The sequence below is a fragment of the Pongo pygmaeus genome, chromosome 17 (genome assembly GCF_028885625.2).
Source record: "Pongo pygmaeus isolate AG05252 chromosome 17, NHGRI_mPonPyg2-v2.0_pri, whole genome shotgun sequence".
Taxonomy (NCBI): Eukaryota; Metazoa; Chordata; class Mammalia; order Primates; family Hominidae; genus Pongo; species Pongo pygmaeus.
The window spans coordinates 19,945,448-19,961,755 of NC_072390.2; the positions used below are offsets into that span (position 1 = coordinate 19,945,448).

The window sequence follows — 16,308 nt, forward strand, 5'->3', positions numbered from 1 at the left end:
AGGCGTTCTAGCCCCAGTCCTGCTTCAAGAGGCTTTTTCCCACTGGAGGCCTCTCCTCAATGGCCCGAAGTCTTGGCCAACTCCCATGAAGTTTGCCGGGAACGCAAGGCTGTCACTGACATTTGTGGTGCCAAGACTTGCGCAGGCGGGTTGCACACATCGGCCACTGTCTGTGCCACGTGCAATGACACCGTGCACGCTGCCCTCCACCCGCGCCTGCCCGCCGCACGCGCATAACGGCTTGGCTTGCCTGTAACCGCTAGGCTTGGCTTGGCGTTCCTCGCTTGGCTTGGCGTTAGTCGCTTTGCCTGGTGTTTCTCGCTTGGATTGGCGTTTCTTCCCTCGCATTCTTTTACTGGACTTGACCTTTTCTCTGCTGGGTTTGGCATTCCCTTGGGTGGTCTGGGTGTTTCCTTGCGGGGGGGGGGGGGGGCTTGGCCTTTCCTGGGGTGGGAGTGGGGTCGCCCCGGGTGGGCGTGGGCTTTCCCCAGCTGGGTGTGGGTTTTTCCTGGGTGGGGTGGGCTGGGCTCCCCTGCTGGGGTTGGCAGGTTTTGGCTGGGATTGACCTTTCTCTTCAAACAGGTTGGAAACCCAGAGTTTCCTGCTAGTTGGTAAGACCGGTTGGTAGACGCGATCTGCTCGCTACTACCGGCCTCCCCTGGCTGTTAAAAGCAGATGGCGGCTGAGGTTTGTTCAAGGTCGGCTGCCTCCACTGTGAAGAAGCCATTTGGTCTCAGAAGCAAAATGGGCAAGTGTTGCCACCACTGCTTCCCCTGCTGCAGGGGGAGTGGCAAGAGCAACGTGGGCGCTTGGGGAGACTACGACGGCTCTGCTGTGAAGACACTCAGGAGCAAGATAGGCAAGTGGTGCCGCCGCTGCTTCCCCTGCTGCGGGGGGAGCGGCAAGAGCAACGTGGGCGCTTGGGGAGACTACGACGACAGCGCCTTCATGGAGCCGAGGTACCACGTCCGTCGAAAAGATCTGGACAAGCTCCACAGAGCTGCCTGGTGGGGTAAAGTCCCCAGAAAGGATCTCATCGTCATGCTCAGGGACACTGACGTGAACAAGAGGGACAAGCAAAAGAGGTAACCGGGCCTGGCTGGGAGGAGGTGGGACGTGGGGGGATGATGGGGACATGCCCTCATGGCGCGGGGAGGGAGGAGCCTGGCTTTCTTGCCTCCGCAGGTGCCACACCACCCTGGATGTGGAAACCTCAGAGAGGTCAGGGCACAGGCCCTTTATGAACAGCAACACAAAAACAAAACTTTAGCTGATTTCCAATCCAATTATAATTTCCCTTATAGAAAACTAATCGACTGTTTTAAAGTGATTAAGTCGAAGCAGCAGATTATTTTTAATGTACACATTTTAAAACAATGTTCTATACATTATAGAATGGCGTATATTGAGAACTAAGTCCTATAATATATCAACTTCTGGGATAAATAGTCTTCAAATAAAATCCAGTATGGATTTTATATCAATGTACCCTATGTAAATATGTTCTTTACTGAGGAACCTTAGAAGGAAACTGAAATGGGAATGCAGTTCATGTCCTTGAATAGGAAGATTCATTTTTCTTAAGATGTGAGCTTTTTCTGTGTTTATCACTTTTATGTAAGCCAAATAAAAATAGCAAAGTTTTACCGATTGCACATGCTGTATTTTATTATTGTGATAAATTAATTTTTTAACCAAATGGAAAAAGACTTGCTTTTCCAGATATCAAAATGTGCATGTGCTATTTCCACAAATTGTTTACTAATAGCTGAAAAGACATCAATTAATAGAACAGAATAGGAAATCCAGAAATACCCAAATATATGTAAGAATTTAGCACTTGAAAATGGTGATGTTTCATATTGGTAAAACAAGATGAATTATTCATAAATGAAATGCATGCTGTTTGGAGAAAACTAGCCAGATTTTTATGTCACAAAAATAAGTTCCTGGAGTATATATTAAAATTTTTAAATATACAAAGGAAGAAAAGTACCAAAGGAAACACAAATGCCTATTTATATGCGCAGATATATATATATATGTATATATATATATTTTTTTTTGAGACAGAGTCTCACTCTGTTGCCCAGGCGGGAGTGCAGTGGCGGGATCTCGGCTCACTGCAACCTCTGTCGCCTCCTAGGTTCAAGCAATTCTCTGCCTTAGCCTACCAATAGCTGGGATTACAAGTGCCTGCCACCAGGCCCAGCTAATTTTTTTGTACTTTTAGTAGAGATGGGGTTTCACCATCTTGGCTAGACTGGTCTTGAACTCCCGTCTTCGTGATCCACCCACCTCAGCCTCCCAAAGTGCTGGGTTTATGGGCGTGAGCCACTGCACCCGGTCTATATATGCAGATATAATAAAATAAGCTCAATTTAAAATTGGGCAAAGTACTTTTTTGCATATCTACCAGTGACCTATGCACATAGGAAAACAGAGTGTTCCTGGTAAGAGAAGGAATTTAAGTTAGAAGAGGAATGAAATAGTGTTTTCTATTTAAGTTAGAAGAGGAATAATAGGCCGGCTGCCCGTGGCTAATGCCTGTAATCCCAGCACTTTGGGAGGCCAAGGCAGGTGGATCACTAGGTCAGGAGTTTGAGACCAGCCTGGCCAGTGATGAAACCCTTTCTCTACTAAAAATACAAAAAAATTAGCTGGGCATGGTGACACACACCTGTAATCCCAGCTACTCAGTAGGCTGAGATAAGAGAATTACTTGAACCAGGGAGGTGGAGGTTGCAGTGAGCCGAGATCGTGACACTACACTCCAGCCTGGGCATTGGAGTGAGACTCCACCTCAAAAAAAAAAAAAAAAAAAAGGAATGAAATACTGTTTTCTATCCACAAAGTTTGTGAGGATGAAGAACAGTGGTACTTATATAGTTGTCTAAAGTTTAAGTTGCTGCAACTTTTTAAATAGACACTTTGGTGGTAAGAACCACATTTTTAAAAATATATATCATCAATTCCATTACACTGAAATATCTTTACGAAATAGATACATCTGTTTTTCTTACTATTGCCTAAAATAGCAGTGTATTGAGAAGAACTCATCTACAGATTTTATGAACAAATTTTAGTGCATCCATAGGATGGAATAACATGTAACCATTGAGGGTGTCAGTAAATACAGAGATATTTTGACATGCAAAGATGTACTTTGGTATATCAAGTGAGAAAAAAATCAGTTTGTTATACATATAGACAAACAGAATCTGCTCGTGTTAGCTGAAAATATGTAGAAAATATAATCAAACTTATTTCTGGGGATTTGTAAGTGAAGTTTTTCCCTTTCTCTTATCTGTGATTTCTGCAATGAACATCTGAAATGTTTTAGTTAAGATTCATTAGTAGTGAAATAATCCTTGGAAAGAGAAGGAATATGCTACTTGCATAGATACAAATAATTTCTCACATTCTATTATTTATTTTTATTTCTGTGGTTGGCTATCTTCTTTGAACTTTTACCCTCTTCATAAGTAGAGGGATTCTGTTTACCTGTTCCTGTAGATTTTATTGTATATACATTTTATTATATAATTATCTTTTCATTATATATAGATTAACATGTGTAAAAAGTATGGATTAATCATTTTAGTTTAGTTATATACTTATGAAAATTTAAAAAGAAAATATAAACGATTATTACTATTGTAAATGTATTGCCCTACTCTACAGAAGTTTTGTTTAAAAATATTGAGCTCCTAAGCTGTATTTTTCCATTCTTTCAATCCATTTAGTCATCAGACATAAGCCAGACACCTATTATGTGGCAGGCATATTCTACTATCTCTCAGGATCCTTCCATCTTTGAAAACTTCATGTTTACCTGCTGGGCTTGAGCAAGCTGAGAGATTTAAAATTGGGGCATTAGGACTTAATCTCAATTGAAGCTTTTCCTCCCTCATTTCAAACAAAACCATTTCTGAAGGTAGAAAAGTAAAAGATAACATTTAACTGCCCTTTTGGAAATTTATAATTCTTGGATATAGACTGTTTCAGTTCTTTTAAGAACTAAAATGTGGTACATAAACAGCATGGAATACTATGCAGCCATTAAAAAAAGAATGAGAGCATGTCCTTTGCAGGGACATGGATGGTGTTGAAGGCCATTATCCTTAGCAAACTAACATAAGAACAGAAAACCAAATACCACATGTTCTCACTTATAGGTGGGAGCTAAATGATGAGAACACACAGATACCTAGACGGAAGCAACACACAATGGGGCCTCTCAGAGGGTGGAGGGTGGGAGGAGGGAAAGAAGCAGGAAGTAGAAGGAATGGAGACTGGGCTTAACAACTGGGTGATTAAATAATCTGTACAACCAACCCCTTTGGCAGATGTTTACCTATGTAACAAACCTGCACATCCTGCATGTTTCCCTGAATGTAAAAGTTGAAAAAAGCTCCACGAATAGTTTCATAAATCCAGTTTCAAAAGAGAAAATTTACAACAGTCTTAACTCCTAATATGAATGATTGCAAATATCTATGTACAGACATTGCATAAATCGAAGCATTGAAAAAAATGAGCTCATGCTATTAATTTGAATTCCAAGTTTTCTTTGGCTTAAAGCTTTTTGGAAACCAAAGTAATAATTAGTTTATTTTAGAAATTTGTTTTTGTTTTCACCTCAGCTCTCTTATTCCATAGTTCTTTTAAGAACTAAAATTTATCTAAATGCTGGTCATCTGACTGGAACCGCCCCAGACTTGTTATATTATAACATATTCTACTTAATGTAAGGCACCAGGCATTGTATGATGCCCCATTATTTTATGTCTCAATAAGAGAATTATTTAAATGCCACCAATTATAGTAAATCATGAATTGTAAGTGATATTTCAGTGGAGACAACATGGAGACAAGGATCATCTTACAATCACTAAAATACAATGTTACCTGTAATCTTTAAAACATACCTGCAAGTGTAGGTATAATTGTATCATCTCACTTAATTGAAATGTTGTCTTTAGTGGTATTAATAAAAATTATAATATCTAACAATTATTGAGCTGTTATTTGTGTTAGGAACTATTCTATATCTTTTGTGTAGAGTCTCATTTAAGCATTACAGTGGTTTCCTGTGAGAAAGCTACTATTTTCATTCCCATTTTATTGATGAGGAAATTGAGACCCAAAAAGGCTAAGCAACAGCTAGGAAGTGACAGAGCTTCAAGTAGGATTCCAGCCCAGGTTGAATGTCATCCAAGGGCTATGCCCTTTCTATTCAAATAGGCTGCTCTTTCATTAATACAGTGAGCAATGAGAGGTAATAAATGGTGTGCTTTTTTCATGGGAAAATTAAATGTCTTTTTGAAGGCAGAGTAATAGCAGGCTATTCAGTGTTTGCAATTACATGAATCATTGATGTGGCTGTAGCTAGTGCACTACAATTTCCTAAAAAGTCTTCTCACTCTCATAGGACTGCTCTACATCTGGCCTCTGCCAATGGGAATTCAGAAGTAGTAAAACTCCTGCTGGACAGACAATGTCAACTTCATGTCCTTGACAACAAACAGAGGACACCCCTGATAAAGGTATGCAGTAGTCAACTATATCAGCGTGAGGTGGGTTTGATTTCAATACATAGCATGAAAATGAGTTTTCTCATTTAAATATAACTAGTTGGTGAAAGCTGTGGAATGTTTATTTTGAATTCCTAGGATTTATAATTTCTTTTTGGTCTAATACTGACAGGCTGTACAATGCCAAGAAGATGAATGTGCGTTAATGTTGCTGGAACATGGCACTGATCCAAATATTCCAGATGAGTATGGAAATACCGCTCTACACTATGCTATCTACAATGAAGATAAATTAATGGCCAAAGCACTGCTCTTATACGGTGCTGATATTGAATCAAAAAACAAGGTATAGATCTAGCAATTTTATTTTCAAAATACTGAAATGCATTCGTTTTAACATTGACCTGTGTAAGGGCCAGTTTTCCGTATTTGGAAGCTCAAGCATAACCTGAATGAAAATATTTTGAAATGACTTAATTATCTAAGACTTTATTTTAAATATTGTTAGTTTCGAAGTAGCATTACAGGGTACAGTTTTTTTTTTAATGCACTTGTGGTAAATACATTTTTTGAAAACACTGAATTTGTAAAAGGTAATACTATTTTTCAATTTTTCCCTCCTAGGTTTTTTCCCCTAATGAATATAAAATGGCAAAATTTGCCCTGAAATAGGGTTTACATGAAAACTCAAGAAAACTTAGACCTGTTTCAGTGAATAGAAATCCTGATGCTTTGGCAAGTTCCTAAAATACAGTAACAGATATAAGGTGATGCACCTCTCAGTGGCAAGGCTTAAGATATTTCTGATTGCTCATGAGGCAGAAATGGAAAGGGAAAAAGAGAGCAACCAGAAATATCAAAGCCAATTTGGAAATTATGTAATAGAGGGAAAAGACCATGAAGAGGTTTTGTGTGTCTGTGTGTGTGTGTGTGTTGTTGTTGTTGTTGTTCATTCATTTGTTTCCTTTGTATGGTGAGCAAGATTCTCTTCAATTTTAGAGAATGACAGTTTTTAGTTTGGGAGAGGGAGTTAGTGAGTTGTAAACTGCCTAGAGATCAATTTTAGGAGACCTCTGAGGAATCAGATTGGCAGTGAATAGGTGGTAATGTAATGGGAAACCCTTGAGCAGAAGGACTAACAAGTAATTATCTGACTTAATATCCTATTCTGGTAGAAATGGCCAATTAGAGTGTCAAATTTGCTTTCAAATCTAGAGTGTCTGGATGGGAAGGTGGGAGATAAGGAGCTTATAAGTAAAAAGATCAAGTTGGATTTTGAGTTCACTAGACCCTGTTCTACTCTTACCAGGGAAAATTATGTGGTGTTTTCAGCAAATGGGTCTCTCTCCTACTCTTTCCTCTTTTTTGCCAAATCTTCAAATGAGAAAGGGAATTGGTCATGTGGGTGAGAAATGAGACTGAAGTAATTGTCTATTGCACTATAGCTTCAGCTAGAATTGTGCATCCCAGTAACCTGAGGAAAATTTTTAAATAATCAACAGGTCTAGGCTTTCCTCTGAAGATTTTGGTAGAGTAAGTCTAATAAAGCCTGAATATGTATGTTTAAAAATATTTCCTTGAAGTCAGGCATGGTGGTGCATGACTGTAGTCCCAGCTGCTAGGGAGGCTGAAGTGGGAGGATTGCTTGAGCTCAGGAGTTCTAGTCTAGCCTGGTTAACATAATGAGACCCTATCTTTAAAACAACAACAACAAATTTCTCAAAATCTGGATACACTCCTGCTTAAGAACCACTGAATACAAAAGTATAATAAGTAAATTTTTATATCTCAGAAACTTATGATATCACTAGAGGAGTTGGAGTTTGATATGTAACTCCTTTAAATCTTTTCTTTCCAATAACGTTAATCTGACTTTTTTTTTGAGATGAGGTCTCACTCTGTTTCCCAGGCTGGAGTGCAGTAGTGTGATCACAGCTCACTGCAGCCTTGACCGGCCCAAGCTCAGATGGTCCTCCAACCTCAGTTTTTGTATTTTTTTTTTTTTTTTTTTTTTAAGTAGAGATGAAGTTTTTGCCATGTTTCTCAGGCTGGTCTTGAACTCCTGGGCTCAAGCAATTCACCCACCTCAGCCTCCCAAAATGCTAGGATTACAGGTGTGAACCACCATTCCTGGCCTAGACTGACTTTTATCTCTGTGGTTGAGACATTAAAATGAATATTATTGGCACTATCTATCAGCTTACAAAATAGTACCTTTTCCTTCCTACCATCAGTTATTCACTGCCATTCAGAATGTCTTTAGAAATTTGCAGTGAGTAGTCTTTCAATAAGTAGAGGATGGTCCTCTCAGGACTTTGTGTCTCTTTGTTATCACTCAAGTGCTTAGGTCAGTAAGTCATTGTTAAGAGCAGAGTTTTCTCAATTAGAATTCTAGCAAATTCTAAACCTGTTTTGTCAATCAAAGCTGTATTATGGACTATCCAGTGTGTCTTTTAAGTATGTAGAGCTTTGGCATAATCAGCATGGCAGTTTTAAACACTTAAAACCATGGAGTTATTAAGAATACAGATAGGAATTCTGTTAATTTTGTTTCAGTAGTCCTATGAACTGATTATCTATTTAGTTAACAATCTGGGAAAATTAAATACAAGTAAATTTTAAATAAATAAATGTTGGAAAAAATTTTGAAATGGGAAGTATGAGTCTTAATAGCAATTTTTGTTGCACATTGGAGGTTGAACTTTTGGTAAAACATGTGAAACTAAAGAAATATTTTACATGCAAATTCTTGCTTTATACACAACAATTTGTCTTAGGTTTGAGGATATAGAGACAAAAGATACAGCCCCTGCCCTCAAGAAGCTCTTTGTTTAGATGGGAAAATATTATCATCCAATAATACCATGCCAAATGCTAGGTTAGAAGCAAAGAGTCTTAGAACCAGTAAACATTTAAAGTGAGTTTTTGAGATAGTCAGAGTTAATGTGGTGAGGCAGAGAAGGGGTGTTTCCAAGGGAAGGAGCAGCATGTGGGAAAGCACAGAAGAGTGAGAAGGAAGCGACTAAATTTATTTACTTTCTATGTGTGTAAGTCCATAGGATCTTATATAAAGTTTCCACTTCAGTTGAGGAATATGTACTTTTTTGAATTACATACATTTTTGCTTTATATTGTTTTACAGCATGGCCTCACACCACTGTTACTTGGCGTACATGAACAAAAACAGCATGTGGTGAAATTTTTAATCAAGAAAAAAGCTAATTTAAATGCACTTGATAGATATGGAAGGTATAGTTATTTCTTTTAATCTGTGTGTTGTTCTAGATTGATAGCAGTCACTCAAGTCATAAATATTAAATTAATAAGATTAATGTATACTTACTGGGACATAGTCATCAGTATCAATACAAATCAGTTAGGTAGAAAAACAATTATTTGGACTGGGCAACATAAAAAACAGTTTTAGTAGAATTCATCTTCTCTTATTATATTAACTGATGTTGTTTGTTATGTGATGTTTTTGGTTGCAGGATCTTATGTTAGCTAAAGGGATTTCATATTAATTTTATGAAGTGTGAACTTTACCTTTTAGTTTGTGACTCAGTATTGAACTTCTTAACCCTTTCTAGTAGTTTTTAACCTCTGTGTCTTATATGATTTTCCACTAAATATTCTGTATTATACATAAATAGGAGTTGAAAATCCTTTTGTCTTTTCAATGACTCGGCTTTAAGTTGCTTTCTTTGAAGAATATTAATGTTAGCTTATCCCTACATGACAAATAATTGCTATTCCCACATACTGTGGGTTCAACAGCTTTTTTCCTTTTTATTTCCAGTGTATTTTGATATTTTTATTTTTAATTGGTATGGAGAGAGAGAGTGAAGATAGTTTTAAGTGGATACACTTTTCCTTTAATGAAGGCAAGCCATAGGTGGGTGATAAAGAGAAAAGATCTAGGCTTTGGATTCACACAAAACTGGGTTTAATTCCTAACTTTCTTACTTGCTAGGTGTGTGACCTTGGGAATGTTATTTACCACCAAATATGTTGTCATATGTGAAAACTAGGAGAATATATCCTTCAAAGTTGGCTGTGCATAAGTAAGATATAGATGGCATTTAATTCTGTGCCTAGCACATGCTTACTGGCATCATTAACTGAAACTCCTATGACTACTATTCTTACCATTATTATTAATATTACTACTTTCAGCATGCAGAGAGCTCCTATTTATTTGACACCCTAGCTGATTTTCTATTACAGCATATCAGTCTAGGGAAGCTGTGATGAAATCTTCACTTAAATCTTTGTCCACTTCAGATAAGTGGCCCTAGCATTGTTTCTTGTCCATCAAAGGACTTTAAATTAGTAGCTTCTGCTATGCAATACCCCACTGAGATAAGAGGTTTCCTGTTTGTCCCTTCCTTTTAACCTTGGTGGTATTTTACAAAGATGAACACTTGAGTACCCAAGATACTTATGTCTTTTAGTGCATGTAAATGTTTAATTCTGCATGGACAGGCAAGATGTTAAATTGGTAAAGTATATCAAATTAGCTTTTAAAGTAACTTTATTACAGTTCCTAAGGGAGAAACTATCTCTATCATTTTAGAACTGCCCTCATACTTGCTGTATGTGGTGGATCAGCAAGTATAGTCAGCCTTCTACTTGAGCAAAATATTGATGTATCTTCTCAAGATCTATCTGGACAGATGGCCAGACAGTATGCTGTTTCTAGTCATCATAATGTGTAAGTGTTTACATTAAAAGGCTAGCTAATGCTAAATTCAGGTTTAAAATAATTATAGCGATTGCATTTTATGTATCAGGTGAGATGTCATAGTTTGGTTCAGGTAGTTTTAGAGTAGCAGTGAGTTAGTCCCCTGCATTAGCCAGAAATCAGACAAAAGCAAGACAAGTTAGAAGTACCAATGGGTGCAGGATTCTTTATCTCAGGACTTTTAAGACCTTTATCCTTAGAGATCCCAACATTGTTCATTTCATCCAAGTATAACACCTATGCATGGGATAAAAAATAGTGTCACATCTTTGATTTTTCTGATTAGTTATTTGGGTCTTGAAATGTCGTTTAGCAGAAAGTCTTGTACTGTCTTCTGGGGACCATCTCCTACATACTCCTTGAATTTTTCAAGAACTGAAGGGGTTCACTAAATCCAAAGAAGACAATCCCTTTTATCAAGTCAGAAGGAGAAAAAAGGACATTCCAATCATTCTGTTGTTTCCGTTGCTTCTGTTGCTGCATTGTTGCCACTCAAACTGGGCCTGCTGCCTGGTAATTGTTGGTTGACCTTTGACACCAAGATGCCCTTACTGATTCAGATCCCTCAAGTCTTCATGATGATTCATACAGTGACATTGAAATTACAACGGTTTTTAGTTCCCATACCTATGCTTTTATGCCATTGTTCCCAAAGCACCAGCACCCAGCTCTGGCCACTGGGCATCCTGACTTTATCTGCACACAAAGTGAGCAAACTGACCCTTCTCCCCATATTCAGAACCTAATGTGGAACCCTCATCTTAGCCAAGAATTAGCTGAGACCTTCATGGTAAGAGATCCTTTGAGGCCATTGTTGGTCTTTTCTCTAGCCGATATTAATTGGGCTTGTTCTAAAGGATCAGAGAAAGAGATCAGTGTTTGTTTCTTTTTCTTTGCTACCAGATCTGTACTGTGAGGCAACTTTATGTCCTATATAGAACCTTAGGCAGTAGAAAGTCCCATAGGAACCTTCCCGCAGCAGTGGCTCCCAGTTGTCCTTGGCCCCTTGAGTGATCTGATTTACATGATAATGAAAATCATCCAAGCTACTTCCATCTCTAGCTCAAGATTTTAAAATATTTTCAAACTCTAACTCACAGGAAGCCATTGAAGAGAATTCTCAGAATCTCAAGTAGGTTAGTTGGACTTAACAGAGCCAAGCCTTGTCCATGTGTAAAAGGAGGGCTTTGTGCTTGCTTCAGTGGCACATATCCTAAAATTGGTACAATACAGAGAAAATTAGCATGGCTTCTGCATAAGGAGGAGCACCAATTTTTGAAGCATTCCATATTTTGTGCAGTCACTGGAAGGTCATTTGACTATCTGCTGACTAGCTCTAAGGAAACAGTGTAAATCAAAGCAAAATGGGTGCCACCAAAATATTGAAATTGTGATTTATGCTGCAAAAATAGTCATGTAAGATGGTCTATGAGGTGACTTAGGGCTGAATAACATGTTCGGTGCAAGATATATTGTTAGTATGTTTGTCAAAAATTAGAGAATGTCAACTTGCAACTTCTTCATGGAAACTAAAAAAAATAAAAGTAGAGTTTTGGTCTCCCATGTCAGCTGGAATTGAACATCAATATAAAGCATTATCCTAACAAACATCTGCTGGCTGAGAGTTTGAGTCTGTAGAGAAAGATCATTGGTCCAAGCCAGGTCTTAACATCCATTGGTTTTTCTGCCCTTGGTGTGATTGTTCAACTCCATAGTAGTGGACAATCATATTATCTACTTTAATGAGATATTTATGAATAAATTTAGTTACAAACTATGACATAGTTGAGATGCCCTGAATTATAAGCCATAAGGAGTAGGACAACTAAGAAGAAAAATTAGTACTTAATAACATTTTCTGAAAACTACAACATTTGCATATTAGAACCTATGAACAAAATACACATTGGGTTTTATTTAGGACTCCAAGATAATTTTAGTCATAAAGTTTAGGAACAGACTATTCCATTATTTTACTATTTCTCTGAGCATTTAAAAAATGTTATCTTGTTAAATCTTTATAACAACCTAGTGAAATAAGGCAGCAAAGTCCTCACTTTGTTGAAGAAGATGTTAAGCCTAAGAGAAGCAAGTTGTCCAAGAACAAAAAGCTGTTCATTATGGAGCTACAACTTATGCAGAGTTGGGACGCTTTCTGTTATGTCATGCTAATGCAAGTTAATTTACTGGGTCACAGTGCCCTCAATTTATGAGCATTTCACCTTACATTTTTTTCTTCTTTAACTAGAAGCTGAAAGAGAAGTTTGTAGAATGTACCCGTAAGTTGATGGGATAATACTGTTAAGTTCTGATACTATGATATTGTTTGAAATACTCTAAGAATTTTACATTTTGTAAATATTTTTTGTATCAGTATTAAAATAGTAATTTGATTTATTATATTTTTATACATAGAATTTGCCAATTACTTTCTGACTACAAAGAAAAACAGATGCTAGAAATCTCTTCTGAAAACAGCAATCCAGGTAAGACTTGTGACAGTGAATTACTTTAGGTCAGTTGTCCCCAACCTTTTTGGCACCAGGGACTGGTTTTGTGGAAGACAATCTTTCCATGGGCTGGGGGAAGGTGGGGATGGTTTCAGGATTATTCAATTATGTTTCATTTATTGTGCTACTGTATTTATATTATTATTACATTGTAATATATAATGAAATAATTATACAACTTACCATAAAGTAGAATCCGTGGAAGCACTGAGCTTATTTTTCTGCAACTAGACGGTCTCATCTTGGGGCCAAGTGAAACAGTGACAGATCATCAGGCATTAGATTCTCATACGAAGCACACAACCTAGATCCCTGGATGGGCAGTTCACAACAGGGTTCATGCTCCAATGAGTATCTAATGTTATCACTGATCTGACTGGAGGCAGAGTTCACGTGGTAATAGGAGCCATGGGTTTGGCTGTAAGTACAGGTGAACCTTCCCTGGCTTGCCTGCTGCTCACCTCCTCCTATGTGGTGTGGTTTATAATAGTCCATGGACCGGTACCAGTCTGTGGCATGGGAGTTGTGGACCCCTGCTCTGGGAGGTCCTACCATAGATGAAAAAGTAAAAGTAAGGAATTTTTGATCACAAAAGAACACTGAAGCACAAGTCATGTTACATATGCTTGTCCCAACAAGGTCTCACTATTACTGACTTCATTCCTCCTCATTTGAAGTTAGAAAGACATACAGTTACTTTGTTGGAACAAGATGTGTTCTTCCACCTGCTGGTTAATTGTCATGATAACAGTACTTTTGTTAGAACAAGATGCTTGGCTACCATTTGCCAAAAGATTGTCATAATAAATATACAAATTGCCCAACTCTAGGCTCAGCAGATTATAATAAAAGAAGAAAAATGTTTCACACTAACAAAAATGCTAGTATGCTGCCTGGTCGTGGACACCTAATACATTGTATAATCCAAACTGCATGAGGACAACTTTAATTTAGCCATCTATTTATCAAAGAGCTTCTGTAAGTTAGGTTTTATAAGTTGCAGGAGAAAAAGATGGAATAAATGTGGTTTTCATCTTTAAGGTGCTCATAAAAGAGCTGTCTCTATAACAGAGACATAAAAGAGCTGTGCTTTTTCAACAGAATTTACAAAGAAAACATTTCTATTTATGTTTTCACTTGTCCACTTAACAAATAACTAACAAATGTCTTTTAGATACTAAGCATTTTTCTAATGCTGCAGAACACAAACAATTAAAAATAAAGACAGGAGCTTGTTATTATCATTATCATTTTTATTATTTTGCTACTTTATTCAGTGCTTACTGTGTGCTAGATGCCCACTGGAAGCTTATAATTATAATTTATTATATATTGATTATGCACCAGACATGTGATAAGGAATGAAAGTTTTGAAAAAAAGTAGGTATGATTTAAGGTAAGCATGCAGGGTGAGAAGAATTTTTCTAGGTAAAGAAGCAGAAGAATAAAGTTCGGCAGAAGGAACATGCAACGAGGTTGTGTGTTTGCCAGAAGGAACATCTAATGAAATTGCCTGTTTGGCAGGAAGAGCAACAACTGCAAAAGACAAGATGCTTGAGTGAACTTCTGAGCAGTTCACTTTTGCTAGTACCAAAAGTGTGAGACACGAGAGGTTGGGAATGAGGTGAATACTTAGCTAAGGCAAGTTTATGATGGACTTTTTAATACTATAGAAATGAGTAGGTCTTATCCTGTGGGCCATGGGAAATTAACCAGGTAGAATGCTTTGGACTGCAAATACTAGATGAACAGTGGCTAAAAGAGTAGGAACCAGAGTTGTTTTGTTTGTTCAGTGATACCCTAAGGATCCCACTTGTCCCTCTTTCAGCTGTGCCATTGGCAGTGTTTTATTCATGTCTCCTTTCATGGTTGGCTAATCCGCAGCAGCTCCAAACATCTTGTTCTCACAACACATCTCAAGGGCTGCTTTTCTTCACATGTGTCTTTTAAACAGGGAGAAAACTTAGAAGCATGCAAGGGGCTTCCCGTAACATTTCATTCACTGGGTCACACCACACGCTCATTCCCAAAGCAGGCACTGGGAAGGCAAATATATGACTAGCTTAGAATAAACATTTATCTTTCTGAGGCTGAGGAGGGAGATTGGGGTAATAAATATCCCAATAGACTTGTGTTTCTTCTGCAAGAAAGAATAAGGAATGGCTATTGGTAGGGAGCCAACAATGTGTGCCGCAGGGGCTCATTGCAGAAATTTGAGCAGGGGAGTCACAAGATTAAACTTGAGAATTAAGGCATATTCTGGTTATGGTGTAAAATGGGTTAACAAGTTTTTTCTGTAAAGGAGAAGGTGGGAAATATTTTAGACTATGTGGTCTCTGTCATAGCTACTTAACCCTGCTGTCGTCTGCTGTTGTAGTGTGAAAGCCACCATAATGATATGTAAGCAAACAGGCATGACTGAGCTCCTATAAAACTTGATTTACAAAGGCATAAGGCAGATTGGATTTGGCCTGTGGCCTGTAGTTTGCTGGGATTGATGGAAGGTAACCATGTAAAGAAACCAGGAGACAAAGGAAGCTTTTGCAGTGGTCAGCTACAGTTTCCATGTCACACATCCTTGCACTAGTATCAATGTATTATAAGGTTTTCACCCATCCATGGTGAAATAAATAAAGTTAGGAATCTCAGTTACTCATTTTAATATATTGGCCATTTTTTTTTTGGTGTTAGGCTTTTTTCATTTGTTTTGCTTAATTTTCTTTCATTTAAGAAATAACATTAATAGTTGGCACTTTTTTAAAAATAAAAGCCATTTCATAAATGTTTATGTTCCCAGTGGCAGTGGAAATATAAAGCAGAGGCGGAAGAGAGGTGTAGTCAGTATGATTTAGCAATAATTGATTGAGAAAGGCTTGGGGGACAGAGAGAAATGTCAGATAATTTACAGGTTTCCACGTTGTACACTAGTATTTAACCTGGACATGAGGAAGGACTAGGAATTTTTGTGGTGAATACAGAAGGGCAAAGAGCAGCAGGTCAATGGGAATGACTAATTTTTTTCTATGCACGTTTAATGGAATATTTATGTAGGATATTTTGAGTAGGTAACTGGATAACCAGCATTTATAACTTGCATCCTACTAGTTTGACTCCATAATAAGACTTGTCAAAGATCCAAGAATCTGAAAGTTGATGATAAATGTCCATGTGTATCACCATCAATGATAGAAAGTCAGCATCCACAGAACACAGAATTGGGACAGATTAACCTAATAGATAAAGATTAATATCAGAGGTGTGTTCCTCTTAGGGAATGATAGTCTGCATGACCTCTGTGAGTCACAGCTGCCAGAAAAGAAAGAGAACAAGGAGCATATTAAAGAGGCACAGCAAATTCAGTCCTAGAGTTCCCTGCTTGACATCATGTCATAATTCTGACTTCTAAAATATCATTTTCTGCAAAATGTGCTTTGTTTTTCCCCCTCTTGCAGCCTGCAACCAAACAGAATCCCTTTAGCAGGGCATTTCTGTGTTCTTCATTTAAACAAAGCAACAT

At 37.8% G+C, this 16,308-nt stretch overlaps 1 non-coding gene and 1 pseudogene across 1 annotated transcript; both read left to right on the forward strand.

Annotated features, from left to right (window-relative positions):
- Window positions 1-281: 281 nt before the first annotated feature.
- LOC129018742 (POTE ankyrin domain family member B-like) overlaps window positions 282-16,308 on the forward strand; it is a 37,642-nt pseudogene continuing 21,615 nt past the window's right edge.
- LOC134738502 (U6 spliceosomal RNA) lies at window positions 11,471-11,576 on the forward strand. The gene has a single exon (XR_010124224.1). It is a non-coding gene; the product is annotated as a U6 spliceosomal RNA (small nuclear RNA).